The sequence below is a fragment of the Aegilops tauschii genome, chromosome 6, assembly GCF_002575655.3.
Source record: "Aegilops tauschii subsp. strangulata cultivar AL8/78 chromosome 6, Aet v6.0, whole genome shotgun sequence".
NCBI classification, from domain to species: Eukaryota; Viridiplantae; Streptophyta; class Magnoliopsida; order Poales; family Poaceae; genus Aegilops; species Aegilops tauschii.
The window spans coordinates 2,884,028-2,900,092 of record NC_053040.3 but is presented as its reverse complement, the minus strand read 5'-3'; positions in this window follow the sequence as shown (position 1 = coordinate 2,900,092).

The window sequence follows — 16,065 nt, the reverse complement described above, 5'->3', positions numbered from 1 at the left end:
GTTTGGCTACCAATATATAGAGAGGGATTGAGAGAAGAGAGAACTGGTCATCCATATCCCGTGTAAACATCAATCAATAAAATTGGAATTATTTAATATCATCCCATAATATGAACCCTCATTAAATTCATAAATCAAGTAAGATCAATTTTCTCCTTTTTTTAGACACGTTCCGAAATTTTGGTGGCAGAATAGGTACGCGGGTTGGATCCGGCTTGCCTGCTCCCTCTCCATGCTCCCATCTGTGCTCCCACTTCATCCTACGGCTGTTCTTTTCCCTTTTTCTTTTCTAATCTAATCATCTCCCCCCCTGATTTTCAGGGGGTGGGGCCGGGCCTTATTTTCTTCCAATCAAATCAAGCCACGTATGCGGGAGCACGGATGGGAGCATGGGAAGGCAGCAGGCAAGTCTCGTCCACGCGGGTTAGGAGTGTCGGATATATCCCCTGTGTCTATGTTTGTATATTTTTGAATTGTAATTAATTCTCCAATATTTATTGCCTTGTATGGTCTAGTACCTTTTGCAATTTTTTCTTTTGAGAAAACGGTGTACTAATTTTAGCAATAGCATTAACTAGGCCTAGTTTTTTAATGAGAGATTTATATTAGGATAACAATATCCCCGCAAAAAAAATATTAGGACCACAATATACACGTGACGTTCGAACGGTTTATCCAATCCACCTAGGGGGGACAAGCGAACATTTTGTTTTTTTTAGGGAAAGCCTGCTGGCACTTCTCTATCTTCTCTATCTTTATATCTATATCTGTATTTATATCTATATCTATCTATATCTATATCTATATACTACCTAAAAGAAACGTAAGGTTGCCTCTCCCGTCTCATGTTTTCTCCGACCTCCCATTCGTACTTTTCAATCCCGATTTTCCTTGCCCACCTGATTTTTCTCACATCGCTTTTCTTCTGCGCTTTAATTGCTTTATTCATTGACATACCAAATAAATTAATATACAACGCAATCAATATTAGCAATAACTGGCAATCGGCAATCAGCGGCTAAATCTTATGGCAAGTGGCAATCACCGGCTAAATCTTTAGCAAGTAGCAATCATATAAAGAATACATGGTAATTAGCGATCAGCAGCTAAATCTTTTTTTTAGAAAAGGGGGGGCTCCCCGGCCTCTGCATCAGAACGATGCATACGGCCACCTTTAATACAAGCAAAAAGGTTCAACAAGGTTTTAAAGTCTCGAAACAAGTAAAGAAAAGCTCACAAAGAGCCAATAAAAAAGGCCAAAAAAGGCCACAACCGGCTGACACAACAAAGGTAGGAAAACTAATTGCTTATCCTATTACATGACCGCCATTCAAACCGGTTGAAGATATCCCGTGCTACCATCTCCCACCGGATAGATCAAGTAACCAAATGCTCCCTAGCCTCCGTCGGAGTGAGTAGCGACCACATACGGATCATCACAGTGGCCCGGAAGATAACCAGCAAAAAATGAATGTTTGATGTTGTGTTAAAGACCAAATCATTTCTACAGTTCCAGACTGCCCACAATAAAGCACATACTCCTAAGCGAATGTGGCTCGCTGTTTTGGACTCTATCCCGTGAAGCCACGTTCCAAATAAAGAACTGACAGAACTCAGAGGAGTAATGTTAATAGCTATGTGCACCGTCCGCCATAGAACCTTAGCCAACAGGCAATCCAGAAAGAGGTGTTTGATAGTTTCATCCCGATCACATAAGCTACACCTAGTAGGTCCTGTCCAGTTACGCTTTGCCAGATTGTCCTTAGTTAAGATGACTTGTTTATGTACAAACCACATAAACACTTTAATTTTCAACGGAACCTTGACTTTCCAAACATATTTGGAACTAGGAATGGAGCTAGAATTGATAACATCAAGATACATTGATTTAACTGTAAACTCCTGATACGTCTCCAACGTATCTATAATTTTTGATTGCTTCATGCTATATTATATTCTGTTTTGGATGATTAATGGGCTTTGTTATACACTTTTATATTATTTTTGGGACTAACCTATTAACCGGAGGCCCATCCCAAATTGCTGTTTTTTTGCCTCTTTCAGAGTTTCGCAGAAAAAGAATATCAAACAGAATCCAAACAGAATGAAACCGTCGGGAACGTGATTTTCGGAACAAACGTGATCCAGAGGACTTGGAGTCCACGTCAAGACATCAACCAGGAGAGCACGAGGCAGGGGCGCGCCTACCCCCCTGGGCGCGCCCTCCACCCTCGTGGGGCCCACGTTGCTCCACCGACGTACTTCTTCCTCCTATATATACCTACGTACCCCCAAACCAACAGAAGCATCCACGAAAACCTAATTCCACCGCCGCAACCTTCTGTACCCGTGAGATCCCATCTTGGGGCCTTTTCCGGCGTCCTGCCGGAGGGGGCATTGATCACGGAGGGCTTCTACATCAACACCATAGCCTCTCCGATGATGTGTGAGTAGTTTACCTCAGACATTCGGGTCCATAGTTATTAGCTAGATGGCTTCTTCTCTCTTTTTGGATCTCAATACAAAGTTCTCCCCGATTCTCGTGGAGATCTATTCGATGTAATCTTCTTTTGCCGTGTGTTTGTTGAGACCGATGAATTGTGGGTTTATGATCAAGTTTATCTATGAAAAATATTTGAATCTCCTCTGAATTCTTTTATGTATGATTGGTTATATTTGCAAGTCTCTTCGAATTATCAGTTTGGTTTGGCCTACTAGATTGATCTTTCTTGCAATGGGAGAAGTGCTTAGCTTTGGGTTCAATCTTGCGGTGTCCTTTCCCAGTGACAGCAGGGGCAGCAAGGCACGTATTGTATTGTTGTTGGGGAACGTAGTAATTTCAAAAAAAATCCTACGCAGACGCAAGATCATGGTGATGCATAGCAATGAGAGGGGAGAGTGTTGTCCACGTACCCTCGTAGACCGAAAGCGGAAGCGTTAGCACAACGCGGTTGATGTAGTCGTACGTCTTCACGATCCGTCCGATCAAGTACCGAACGCACGGCACCTCCGAGTTCAGCACACGTTTAGCCCGATGACGTCCCTCGAACTCCGATCCAACCGAGTGTTGAGGGAGAGTTTTGTCAGCGCAACGGCGTGGTGACGATGATGATGTTCTGCCGACGCAGGGCTTCGCCTAAGCACCGCTACGATATTATCGAGGTGGACTATGGTGGAGGGGGGCACCACACACGGCTAAAAGATCAATGATCAATTGTTGTGTCTCCAAGGGGTGCCCCCCTCCCCGTATATAAAGGAGTGGAGGAGGGGGAGGGCCGACCCTCTCGATGGCGCGCCCTAGGAGGAGTCCTACTCCTGGGAATAGGATCCCCCCCCTCTTCCACTGGTAGAAAAAAGCCCTTTAGTCCCGGTTCGCAACAGCCTTTAGTCCCGGCTGTGCAACCGGGACTAAATATGCGCGACTAAAGACCCCCCCCCTTTAGTCGCGCCTCTTACGGACCGCGACTAAAGGCTTTAGTCCCGGTTCTTGTGGCTGACCGGGACTAAAGGCCCGTCCACGTGGGCGCCCGTGGTCCGTCGGGGCGGAGGACCTTTAGTCCCGGTTCTCGTGGCCAACCGGGACTAAAGGGCTCCTCCGCAGGTTTAGGGTTTTAGCCCCCCTAAACCTGGTTTCTTTTTAGTTTGGAGTGTTTTATTTCTTTTATATTATATTTTGTGTTTTATTTTAATTTTGATAAAGTTTCAGTACACATATTTTACGCTACTATATACATGCATATGAAATTTCAAACAAGAAGAATTCATGAGGAATATATAATATATATTCAATCTCGGGTGACCATATACAACTTCGAACAAGTTTCCATACACAATTAGGATGGATGACCATATACAACTTCGTACAAGTTTCAATCTCGGGTATGCATATAAATTTCTTCGTCCTCGGTATAGTGTTCTCCTTTAGGATTGATGACTTCCCTCATGAAAAATCCTGCTAATTCTTCTTGAATTGGTCGGAAGCGAGCTTCTGGACTAAGCCTCCTCCGCAAGTTATCCGTCGGGTTCCGCACGCTATCTGATGCCTTCCGCTCAGTGGTGTGTCTCCGGATGTTCTCACAAACATAGTATCCACATAGATTGGTCCCCGGTGGCTGCTTATCCACATTAACTAACCTTCTGAAATCTAGCTCATGTTTGAATTCACCGACAATTTCTTCTGAGAACCGTCTCCAAACCCTACAGGGCAAAGAAAATTAAATGAATAAGGGAGTTATTAGTTACTTGATATTAGGAAATGAACGAAAGAGACCGATCGATATAGAGCTCAAATGATTGAAAATAATTACTTTTGCAGCATTTTTCTCATGTCGGCCCAACGCTTTGGATCCGAATCCATAGAGTCCATGATTAGAACTCTAGAGGTGTGAAGTTCAATATTTAGCAGAATCCAGTGGAACCTGCTGACACGTTACATGCACAGTCATGCATAACTCATCGATTAGACATACCATGCATGGAGTAAACAAAAGAGAATGGGCACAAGAGAGAAACACTCACCCAAAATGGTAAGGAAATAGAATATGACTTTTGAGTTGATGCTTTCTAAGAAACTTGTACAGGTCTTTCTCCACGTCTTCGGGGTGATGTTGTAACACATGTCCATTAACGATATGTGGGTCAATGAACCCAACATCATGGATGTTTCTTATTTTGCATTCCCAAATCTTCAATCTGCATAATAGCGTACGCAACAATATAGTTAGGACAATATATATATATATATATATAGTGCAGGCAATGAAGAACGAGATGAGGTAGAAATAAATCACTTACAGAACGTAGCAACTCAGCACAGATTTGTCGAGGTCGCGCAGATTGAACAGCTGGAACAATTCACTCATATGAACTTCTACAGAGTACCGTTTGGTGTGATGCTCATCTGTAACATCCGCATAAACATATTCTTTGTCGGCCCATGTTATGAATTGCTTGTACCAACGTAGCAGATTTCGCATTTGTGGTGGTAGACTCTTTTCCCGCGCAGGCTCGACGAGAGGCCCATTCCGCACATATTGTAATGCTATCTCACATACTGGCGCATCCTCAAGGCCTAAGAAGGCATGAAGAGTCAAACCCATCTCGGACGCTTGTTTCATGGCACCCGCTACAGTCAATCCAAGTGCTGCCGCAGCTGCTATGATCTCGGGGTCCTCTTCCGGACCGGCTTTCACTAGAGCGGGGGGATCGATTTTTTCTTCTGCATCCCGAGCTGGTCAACTTGTTTCCCGCTTTTTTTACTTTCTTCTTTCTCCTCCTTCAATATTTTTGCTTGCCTACGAAGTTCATGTCCATAGTCGTCAGGCATATTCAGCTCGGCTTGGGACGGTGTCGTCAAAAAGTCCTTAGCCCACTTCTTTTGCTTCTCAGTGAATACTTGCTTGGGCTCAGGCTCTTTTTTCGCCTTCATATCCGCCTTCCATTTCTCATAATCAGCAGACGCGGCCAATTTGGTTTCAGCTTCACTAAGTTCCCCAGGCCTTGGGAGGAGAGGCTTCAGTGATGGCTCCGGTACCCTTGTGGTCTTAGGTACATAAGGGTCCGGGTTAATAGTCCAGGAGCGGGTTTCCTTGCTGTCCGCCTGCTTCTGCTTCTTCGCCGGAGGTGGATTGGGGGGCGTCGTACCCGCCGGAGGAGGATTGGGGGGCGTCGTACCCGCCGGAGGTTGTGGATCGGGGGACGGCGTCGAATGGCGTGAAGGAGGTGTAGGTGAACCGCCACGACCACCACCACCGCCACCACCGCCACCACCATCGGAGGGGGTGGACTTGCTAGCCTTGGCGCCTCGCCTGGAAACACTATGTACTTCTTTTTCCATAGAATGAACTGGCGCTTGACATCTCCAAGTCTTCTCTCCCCTTCGGGTGTAGGTTTGTCAATCTCCAGGTCCTCAAACCCTTGGACTATGTCTTCCACCGTGACACGAGCATAGCCATATGCAATGGGGTTGTTGTGGTGGAGTGCTCCAGGTGTACAGGGTAAAGCACTGCCGCTAGCTACCTTCGTGGAAACGTTCCCCACGGGATAATGCAGATCACATTCTTTCATCTCCTTTACATCATCCACGGGGTAGTGAGGCTCCGGTGTACGAATCTCGATCATCGGTGCACTAGCACCAGGCGGGGCATCCGTGGAAGCCACGCTGCTTATCCGCTGCTGGCTTCCGCGATCCGCTTCATGATCTTCATGCGGCCCTGCAGCCGATTTTTCTTTCACTAGTTCATGCACGGTCTGCTTCAACTCATGGAGTTCCGATGCAAACTTCGTCATAAGATCTGCATCCCGGTCCGTCTTTCTCTTACGGCTTCTGTAACAGTACGGGTCATTGTCCTGGGAAAACCCTACTTTCCACGGAACTTTGCCTTTGCCTCGTACACGTCCTCCGTGTTCATCATTCCCGAGGGCTATTGTCAGTGCGTCTTTCTCTCTGTTGAACTTGATCAAGCCCTCTTGAGCTTGGGTCATTGCGTCAATAAGGGCTTGGGTGGGAGCAAACTGTCTCAGCCGGTGAACGCACACCCCTGTCTCCGGGTCTAGCGATCCCCCATGCCCGTACCACCAGCTTTTGGCCCTTGGGTCCCATCCCTCTGTACCTAGAGGGATTCCTCGCACCCTCAGGTCCTCCTCCATCTTCTGCCACCTAGGCTCCGAAAGGCGGTATCCTCCTGGCCCCATAATATGATGGAACTTTTTCTTACTCGCATTATCCTTATTTTTTTTGATATTTCCTTGAAATGCTCCGATTGCTTTTGCCTCACAAATTCTGGCCAATCATCTTTCAGTTTCTCATGTTGTCCATTGAAATCCGGAGTCTTGCCCTTGTTGACATAGTCACGGGTTAAATTTTTCTTGAAGTTCCGGAATGCTTCGCCCATCTTCTGAAGAGCGAACTCTTTAACTAGCCTCCTCCTCTGACGTCCACCCGAAACCTCGTTACCGAATTCATCGACTTTGTTGTATTCCGGAGGTAGAATGAAATGTTCCATAAGCTTTCTCCAGCAATCCTTTTTCGTTCTCTTGTCGACAAAACTGAAACCAAGACGTGCCTTCTTTGGCTCCTTCCATTCCTGGACGGTGATCGGGACGTTGTCTCTAACAACGACTCCGCATTGGTTGATAAACTTTGAGGTGTGCTGTAGGGGCTTTCCGGTTTCACTGACAAACTCAATGGCATATGTTTCTCCTGTTTTCATCGCCTTGGATTTGCCACGCTTTGTCGTACTCGATCCGGAGGGCTAAAAAAAGAAAGAGAGTCGCGCGCGTTAATACATATGTATTCACATTTCAGTAAGTTTGTATCACGAGAGGCTCAATGTATATATATACCTCGCCGGAGGTGGTTGCTACTTGCAATTCGAGATCGTCGTTTGTTGATGGTTGACCTCCGTCGACAATGTCCGTTCCTTCACCTTCTTGATCATCGAAAATCTCTGTTCCACAGTCAAGGTTCAGAAAAGAAGAGACTACATCCTCTTCTTGCTCATATTCTGAGCCCGGCACATAAGGAATCTCGTTGTTGATGATGCCCATTAAATAACGTTCAGCCTCCGGATCCCTAAGCGGCTCGGCTCTATCGTCCGTCATATGTCACTCCTGCATGTAGTAAAAATTCTTTAAGTATAAAGGAATTAAAAAATAAGATTAAGGGGACATAGAGGAGGAGGAATTAAAAAATAAGATTATTGAGCACTGCCAAGTATTTTGTTTTGTTTTCTTTGTTTTTCTTTTTGGTTTTCATTTGGTTTCTTTCATCTTCCTTTTTTCTTCTTTTTTTCTTCTTCTTCCTTTCTTCTTCCTCTTTCTTCTTTCTTTGTTCTTCTTCCTTTTTCTTTCTTCTTTCTTTCTTCTTCTTCCTTTCTTCTTCCTTTCTTCTTCTTTTTTTCTTCTTCCTTTTTTTCTTCTTCCTTTTTTTTCTTCTTCCTTTTTTTCTCTTCTTTCTTTTGGTTTTCATTTGGTTTTCTTTCTTCTTTCTTTTTGGTTTTCATTTGGTTTCTTTTGTTTTTTTTTCTTTTTTTTCTTCTTCCTTTTTCTTTCTTCTTCCTTTTTTCTTCTTCCTTTTTCTTTCTTCTTTTTCTTCTTCTTTCTTTTCTTCTTTTTTCATTTGGTTTCTTTCTTCTTTCTTTCTTCTTCTTCCTTTTTCTTTCTTCTTGCTTTCTTCTTCCTTTCTTCTTCTTTTTTTCTTCTTCCTTTTTCTTTCTTCTTTCTTTTGGTTTTCATTTTTTTTCTTCTTCCTTTTTCTTTCTTCTTTTTTTCTTCTTCCTTTTTCTTTCTTCTTTCTTTCTTCTTTCTTTTTTTCTTCTTCCTTTTTTTCTCTTCTTCCTTTTTTTCTTCTTCCTTTTTTCTTCTTCCTTTTTTCTTCTTCCTTTTTTTTTCTTCTTCCTTTTTTTTCTTCTTTCTTTTGGTTTTGTTTTGTTTTCACTTTTTTCTTCTTCCTTTTTCTTTCTTCTTTCTTTTTTTCTTCTTCCTTTTTTTCTTCTTCCTTTTTTCTTCTTCCTTTTTTTCTTCTTCCTTTTTTCTTTTTCCTTTTTTTTCTTCTTCCTTTTTTTCTTCTTTCTTTTGGTTTTGTTTTCTTTTCTCTTTTTTCTTCTTCCTTTTTCTTTCTTCTTCCTTTTTTCTTCTTCCTTTTTCAATCTTCTTTCTTTCTTCTTTCTTTTTGGTTTCTTTTGGCAGGGCAGCGGGCGGCGGGCGGCGGGCAGGGGCAGCGGGCGGGTGGCACGGCACGGGCGGCGGCAGCGCTCACTGGGGACGGGGGCGGCGGCGCGCAGGGCGTCGGGCGGCGGGCGGCGGGTGGCGGGCAAGGGCAGGGGCTGCGGCGGGCAAGGGTAGGGGCACGCTGCGGCGGCGGCGGAGCGCTAAGGGCAGGGCACGGGCGGCGGCGGCGCTCACTGGGGACGGGGGCGTCGGCGCGCAGGGCGTCGGCGTCGGCGTCGGGGCAGGGCTTCGGCGTCGGCGTCGGCGTCGGGGCAGGGCTTCGGCGTCGGGGCAGGGCTTCGGCGTCGAGAGAGGAGAATGGGAAGTGGCGGAAACTGCTAAGTGCAGTATATATACACATACCTTTAGTCCCGGTTGGGGAGGCGGACCGCGACTAAAGGTACCCTTTAGTCGCGGTTGGCCACACCAACCGCGACTAAAGGGTACCTTTAGTCGCGGTCCGCCTCCCCAACCGGGACTAAAGGGTTTTGGCGCCGCTTTCGTTCCCGCGCAGAAAGAGCCTTTAGTCGCGGTTGGGGACAACAACCGCGACTAAAGGGTACCCTTTAGTCCCGGTCCGCCTCCCCAACCGGGACTAAAGGCATTGTGCTGCTACGCCCGCGTCGAAAGTTTAGTCCCACCTCGCTAGTTGAGAGGGGCGCGCAGTGGTTTATAATCCCCACTGCCGCTCCCCTCTTGAGCTCCTCTCCATTGCAGGCTTACGGGCCTAATTGTCACTGCTATACCTGATGGGCCTACTAGGCCTTCTGCGGGCCTGAATCCTGGCCCGTCGATGGGTTTCTAGTCGTATTCAGGCCGTGGTCGCCCAGTAGGTGGCATATTTTTTATTTTTTGCCTGTTTTTTGTTTTCTTTTTTGCTTTATTTATTTTGTTTTGTTTCTACTTACAACAAAAAACTTATTTATTTTATTTTATTTTGTTTCTAATTACTTATTTATTTTACTTTATGATAATTATTTTTGCTATTAAAGTTTCTAACAAAAAAAGTTCTTTATGAAAATTCTTTTACCTTTCAATGATTTTGAACAGAAAATACTTCGATAATTTTAGTTGAATCATTTTATATAATTTTAGTTTCAAAAATACTAGAGGTTGCTTATAATGTTTTGAACAGAAAATACTTTGATAATTTTAGTTTCATAAATTTTATTTATGTTATTAAAATTTATTTTATTTTGTTTGTACTTATATATTTTATTAAAGTTTATATTATTTTGTTTCTAATTCATTTTAAAATCTTAAAAATACAATTATATATCAAAAAAATCAGAAAATAAAACTAATTCATTTTAAAATCTTAAAAATACAAATAATATATCAAAAAATCAGAAAAATAAAACTAATTCATTTTAAAATCTTAAAAATACAATTATATATCAAAAAATCAGAAAAATAAAACTAATTCATTTTAAAATCCCTTGAAGGTTTGACAAAAGGTTTGATACATCATTCAGTTCATCGACCAAATACAAAGTTTGGTACAATAAATTATTACACATCAATTCTTCCCTTGTGTCCCTGCTTGCTTACGATTGTGCCGTATCCATGGAGCATCCTCATCATTTAACTTAATGCTTGGGTCAGTGTTCACTTTGAAGGGCGGAATTTCACCAAACATATTATAATCTTCTGACATGTCTGTCTTGTCCTCCACTCCCACGATGTTTCTTTTCCCTGAAAGAACAATGTGGCGCTTTGGATCATCGCATGATGTACTGATCGTTTTCTTATCTTTCCGTTTCCTCGGTTTGCTACTCATGTCCTTCAAATAAAAAACCTGAGCGACATCTTTGGCAAGGACGAATGGTTCGTCAAGGTAACCAAGATTGTTGAAATCCACCATTGTCATTCCGTATTGGTCGTCCACCTTTACCACACCTCCTGTTAGCTTGAACCATTTGCACCGGAACAAAGGGACCTTAAAGGAGGGTCCATAGTCAAGTTCCCATATCTCCTCTATGTAACCATAATATGTGACCTTTCGCCCATTCTCGGTTGCTGCATCAAAGCGGACACCACTGTTTTGGTTGGTGCTCTTTTTATCTTGGGCGATGGTGTAAAATGTATTCCCATTTATCTCGTACCCTTGGAAAATCGTTATAGTCGAAGATGGTTTCTTGGCCAACATGTACAGCTGATCTCCAACATCATTGTCATTCATTAAATGTTTTCGCAACCAACTACCGAAAGTCTCCATGTGGGCCTTTCTAATCCAGGATTCAGGCTTCCCCGGGTTGTCCGAGCGTAAAATATTCTTGTGTTGCTCGAAGTATGGAGCCACAAAGCTGGAATTTTGCAGAACTGTGTGGTGTGCTTCAGTCATAGAATGACCGTCCATACATATCGTGGATTTCCTTCCGATCTTGCCTTTTCCACTTAGTCTCCCCTCGTGCCGCGATTGAGGAATACCAATCGGCTTAAGGTCAGGAACATAGTCAATACAGAACTCAATTACCTCCTCATTTCCATAGCCCTTGACGATGCTTCCTTCTGGCCTAGCACGGTTACGAACATATTTCTTTAATACTCCCATGAACCTCTCAAAGGGGAACATATTTTGTAGAAATACAGGACCGAGAATGGAAATCTCTTCGACTAGGTGGAGCAGGAGGTGCGTCATAATATCGAAGAAGGATGGTGGGAACACCAACTCGAAACTGACAAGGCATTGGACCACATCGTTCTGTAACCGTGGTAGATCTTCTGGATTGATTACCTTCTGAGAGATTGCATTGAGGAATGCACATAGCTTCACAATGGCTACTCGAACATTTTCTGGTAGGAGCCCCCTCAAAGCAATCAGAAGCAATTGCGTCATAATCACGTGGCAGTCGTGAGACTTCAGGTTTTGGAACTTTTTCTCCGCCATGTTTATTATTCCCTTTATATTCGACGAGAAGCCAGACGGGACCTTCATACTGCTCAGGCATTCAAAACAAATGACCTTCTCTTCTTTGGTAAGAGCGTAGCTGGCATGACCTTGAAACCATTCCGGATGCCGGTCATCTGGGTCTTTCAAAAGTTGCTGGTCCTGCCGTGCTTCCTTTGTATCATTTGTCTTCCCATACACGCCCAAGAAGCTTAGCAGGTTCACGCAAATATTCTTCGTAACATGCATCACGTCGATTGCAGAGCGGACATCTAGGACCTTCCAATATTCTAGCTCCCAAAATATAGATTTCTTCTTCCACATGGGTGCGTGCCGTCAACTCCCCGCGGAACTGATTGTCCGCCAGGACCCTTTCCAAAGATGACTTTCAAATCCTTGACCATATCAAATATCTCAGCACCAGTACGTTCCGCAGGCTTCGGCCGGTGATCTGCCTTGCCGTTGAAATGCTTGCCTTTCTTTCTTACGTTATGATTTCGGGGAAGAAATCGACGATGACCCAGGTACACGTTCTTCTTACAATTAACCAAACGTACACTTTCAGTCTCATGTAAGCAGTGCGTGCATGCATTGTATCCCTTATTTGTCTGTCCCGAAAGGTTACTGAGAGTAGGCCAATCGTTGATGGTTACAAAAAGCAACGCTCGTAGGTCAAATTCCTCTCCTTTGTGCTCATCCCAGACACGTACACCAGGTCTGGCCCACAACTGTAAAAGTTCATCAACTAATGGCCTTAGGTACACATCGATGTCGTTCCCGGGTTGCTTTGGACCTTGGATGAGCACTGGCATCGTAATGAACTTCCGCTTCATGCACAACCAAGGAGGAAGGTTGTAGATGCATAGAGTCACGGGCCAAGTGCTATGGCTGGAGCTCTGCTCGCCAAAAGGATTCATGCCATCAGTACTTAGACCAAATCTTATGTTCCTTGCGTCAGCTGCAAAATCTTTGAACACTCTGTCGATCTTTCTCCATTGCGTTCCATCAGCGGGGTGTCTCAACTCCCCGTCGGACTTACGGTCCTCTTTGTGCCATCGCAACGACTTGGCATGCTTTTTGTTCATGAACAGACATTTCAACCGTGGAATTATAGGAGCATACCACATCACCTTGGCGGGAACCCTCTTCCTGGGTTTCTCGCCCTCAACATCGTCACCAGGGTCATCGCCTCTGATCTTATAACGCAATGCAGTGCATACAGGGCATTCATTCAAATTCTCGTATTCACCGCGGTAGAGGATGCAGTCGTTAATGCATGCATGTATCTTCAGAACCTCTAAACCTAGAGGGCAGACAACCTTCTTTGCTTCGTACGTACTGGCGGGCAACTCGTTATTCTTCGGAAACATATTCTTCAACATTTTCAGCAAATTTTCAAATGATGAGTCACCTACACCTTCCTGTGCCTTCCATTTTAGCAAATCCAGTGTGCAGCCCAGCTTTTTCAGACTATTATCGCATCCTGGATACAACGACTTTTTGTGATCCTCTAACATGCGATCCAAATTCTCCCTATCCTTGTCAGTTTCGCAACGTCTCCGTGCATCAGCAATGGTCCGACCAAGATCATCAGCGGGCTCATCATGTGCCTCTTCTTCACCTTCACCTAACCCTTCCCCACCTTCAGCATCATCCTCCATGAAAGTATCACCGAAATGATCATGATAGTTGTCATCGATATCATCCCCTTCTTCATCTTCTTCCATTCTAACCCCTCTTTCTCCATGCTTGGTCCAACAATTATAGCTTGGCATGAAACCGTGCCGAAGCAGGTGCATGTGAACGTCTCTTGAGGAGGAGTAACCCTTCTGATTCTTACAGACAGCACATGGACAGATAATAAAACCTTGCTGCTTGTTCGCATTTGCCACTACGAGGAAATCTTTCAAACCCGTAGTGAACTCGCCGGAGAGTCGGGGACCGTACATCCATTGCCGATTCATCTGCATTATTATTATATAAAGTATATAATTAACCATCATGCATTTGTTAAACTAACTATCTAGAAATAATACAAATTAAACAATGAACTACACACATGCGTATTTTATCAATGACACATGAAAGGTTCAAGTTGCTAACCGCGATCGCGGAGGAAAAATAAATGAGAAAGCTCAAGTGTGTCTCGGACACTTCATATCATGTTTGTTTCAGGCTCTCGGGCATTTCATCAAACACCTTGTGTGCATAGGAGAAACCAAAAGCAAACCCACCACCCCCTTCTGAAAATTGTGAAGTGAGCTGAGTGAAGTGAAGTGAGCTGAGTCCTATATATAGGGATGGGCCTTTAGTCGCGGTTGGCCAGGCCAACCGGGACTAAAGCCCCTCCCGTCCGCCAGCTGGATGGGCCTTTAGTCCCGGTTGGCCTGGCCAACCGCGACTAAAGGCCTTCGGGGACCTTTAGTCCCGGTTGGCCAGGCCAACCGGGACTAAAGCCCCTCCCGTCCGCCAGCTGTCGACCGAGCGCGCTGGGCCCAGATAGTTGGTCGCGGGTCTTCTCCCGAACCGCGACTAAAGACCCCTTTGGTCGCGGTTCGATTGTTTTGGGGACTAATGGGGGCGTATGGAAGCCTCTTTTTCTACCAGTGTTCCAAGTAGTAGGAGTAGGAGTCAAGGAAAGGGGAGAGAGAAGAGAAGGAAGGAGGGGGCGCAGCCCCTCCCCCTAGTCCAATTCGGACTAGGCCTTGGGGGGCGCCCAACCTCTCCTCTCTCTTTCCCCTAAAGCCCAATAAGGCCCATATACTCCCCGGCGAATTCCCGTAACTCTCCGGTACTCCGAAAAATACCCGAATCACTCGGAACCTTTCCGATGTCCGAATATAGTCGTCCAATATATCGATCTTTACATCTCGACCATTTCAAGACTCCTCGTCATGTCCCCGATCTCATCCGGAACTCCGGACTACCTTCGGTACATCAAAACTCATAAACTCATAATATAACCGTCATCGAAACTTTAAGCGTGCGGACCCTACGGGTTCGAGAACTATGTAGACATGACCGAGACACGTCTCCGGTCAATAACCAATAGCGGAACCTGGATGCTCATATTGGCTCCCACATATTCTACGAAGATCTTTATCGGTCAGACCGCATAACAACATACGTTGTTCCCTTTGTCATCGGTAAGTTACTTGCCCGAGATTCGATCGTCGGTATCTCAATACCTAGTTCAACCTCGTTACCGGCAAGTCTCTTTACTCGGTCCGTAATACATCATCTCGCAACTAACCCATTAGTCACAATGCTTGCAAAGCTTATAGTGATGTGCATTACCGAGAGGGCCCAGAGATACCTCTCCGACAATCGGAGTGACAAATCCTAATCTCAAAATACGCCAACCCAACAAGTACCTTCGGAGACACCTGTAGAGCACCTTTATAATCACCCAGTTACATTGTGACGTTTGGTAGCACACAAAGTGTTCCTCCGGTAAACGGGAGTTGCATAATCTCATAGTCATAGGAACATGTATAAGTCATGAAGAAAGCAATAGCAACATACTAAATGATCAAGTGCTAAGCTAACGGAATGGGTCAAGTCAATCACATCATTCTCCTAATGATGTGACCGCGTTAATCAAATGACAACTCATGTCTATGGCTAGGAAACATAACCATCTTTGATCAACGAGCTAGTCAAGTAGAGGCATACTAGTGACACTCTGTTTGTCTATGTACTCGCACATGTATTATGTTTCCGGTTAATACAATTCTAGCATGAATAATAAACATTTATCATGAAATAAGGAAATAAATAATAACTTTATTATTGCCTCTAGGGCATATTTCCTTCAGTCTCCCACTTGCACTAGAGTCAATAATCTAGTTCACATCGCCATGTGATTTAACACCAATAATTCACATCACCATGTGATTAACACCCATAGTTCACATCGTCATGTGACCAACACCCAAAGGTTTTACTAGAGTCAATAATCTAGTTCACATCGCTATGTGATTAACACCCAAAGAGTACTAAGGTGTGATCATGTTTTGCTTGTGAGATAGTTTTAGTCAACGGGTCTGTCACATTCAGATCCGTAAGTATTTTGCAAATTCTATGTCTACAATGCTCTGCACGGAGCTACTCTAGCTAATAGCTCTCACTTTCAATATGTATCCAGACTGAGACTTAGAGTCATCTGGATCAGTGTCAAAAACTTGCATCGACGTAACCCTTTACGATGAACCTTTTGTCACCTCCATAATCGAGAAACATATCCTTATTCCACTAAGGATAATTTTGACCCCTGTCCAGTGATCTGCTCCTAGATCACTATTGTACTCCCTTGCCAAACTCGGTGGTAGGGTATACAATAGATCTGGTACACAGCATGGCATACTTTGTAGAACCTATGGCTGAGGCATAGGGAATGACTTTCATTCTCTTTCTATCTTCTGTCGTGGTCGGGCTTTGAGTCTTACTCAATTTCACACCTTGTA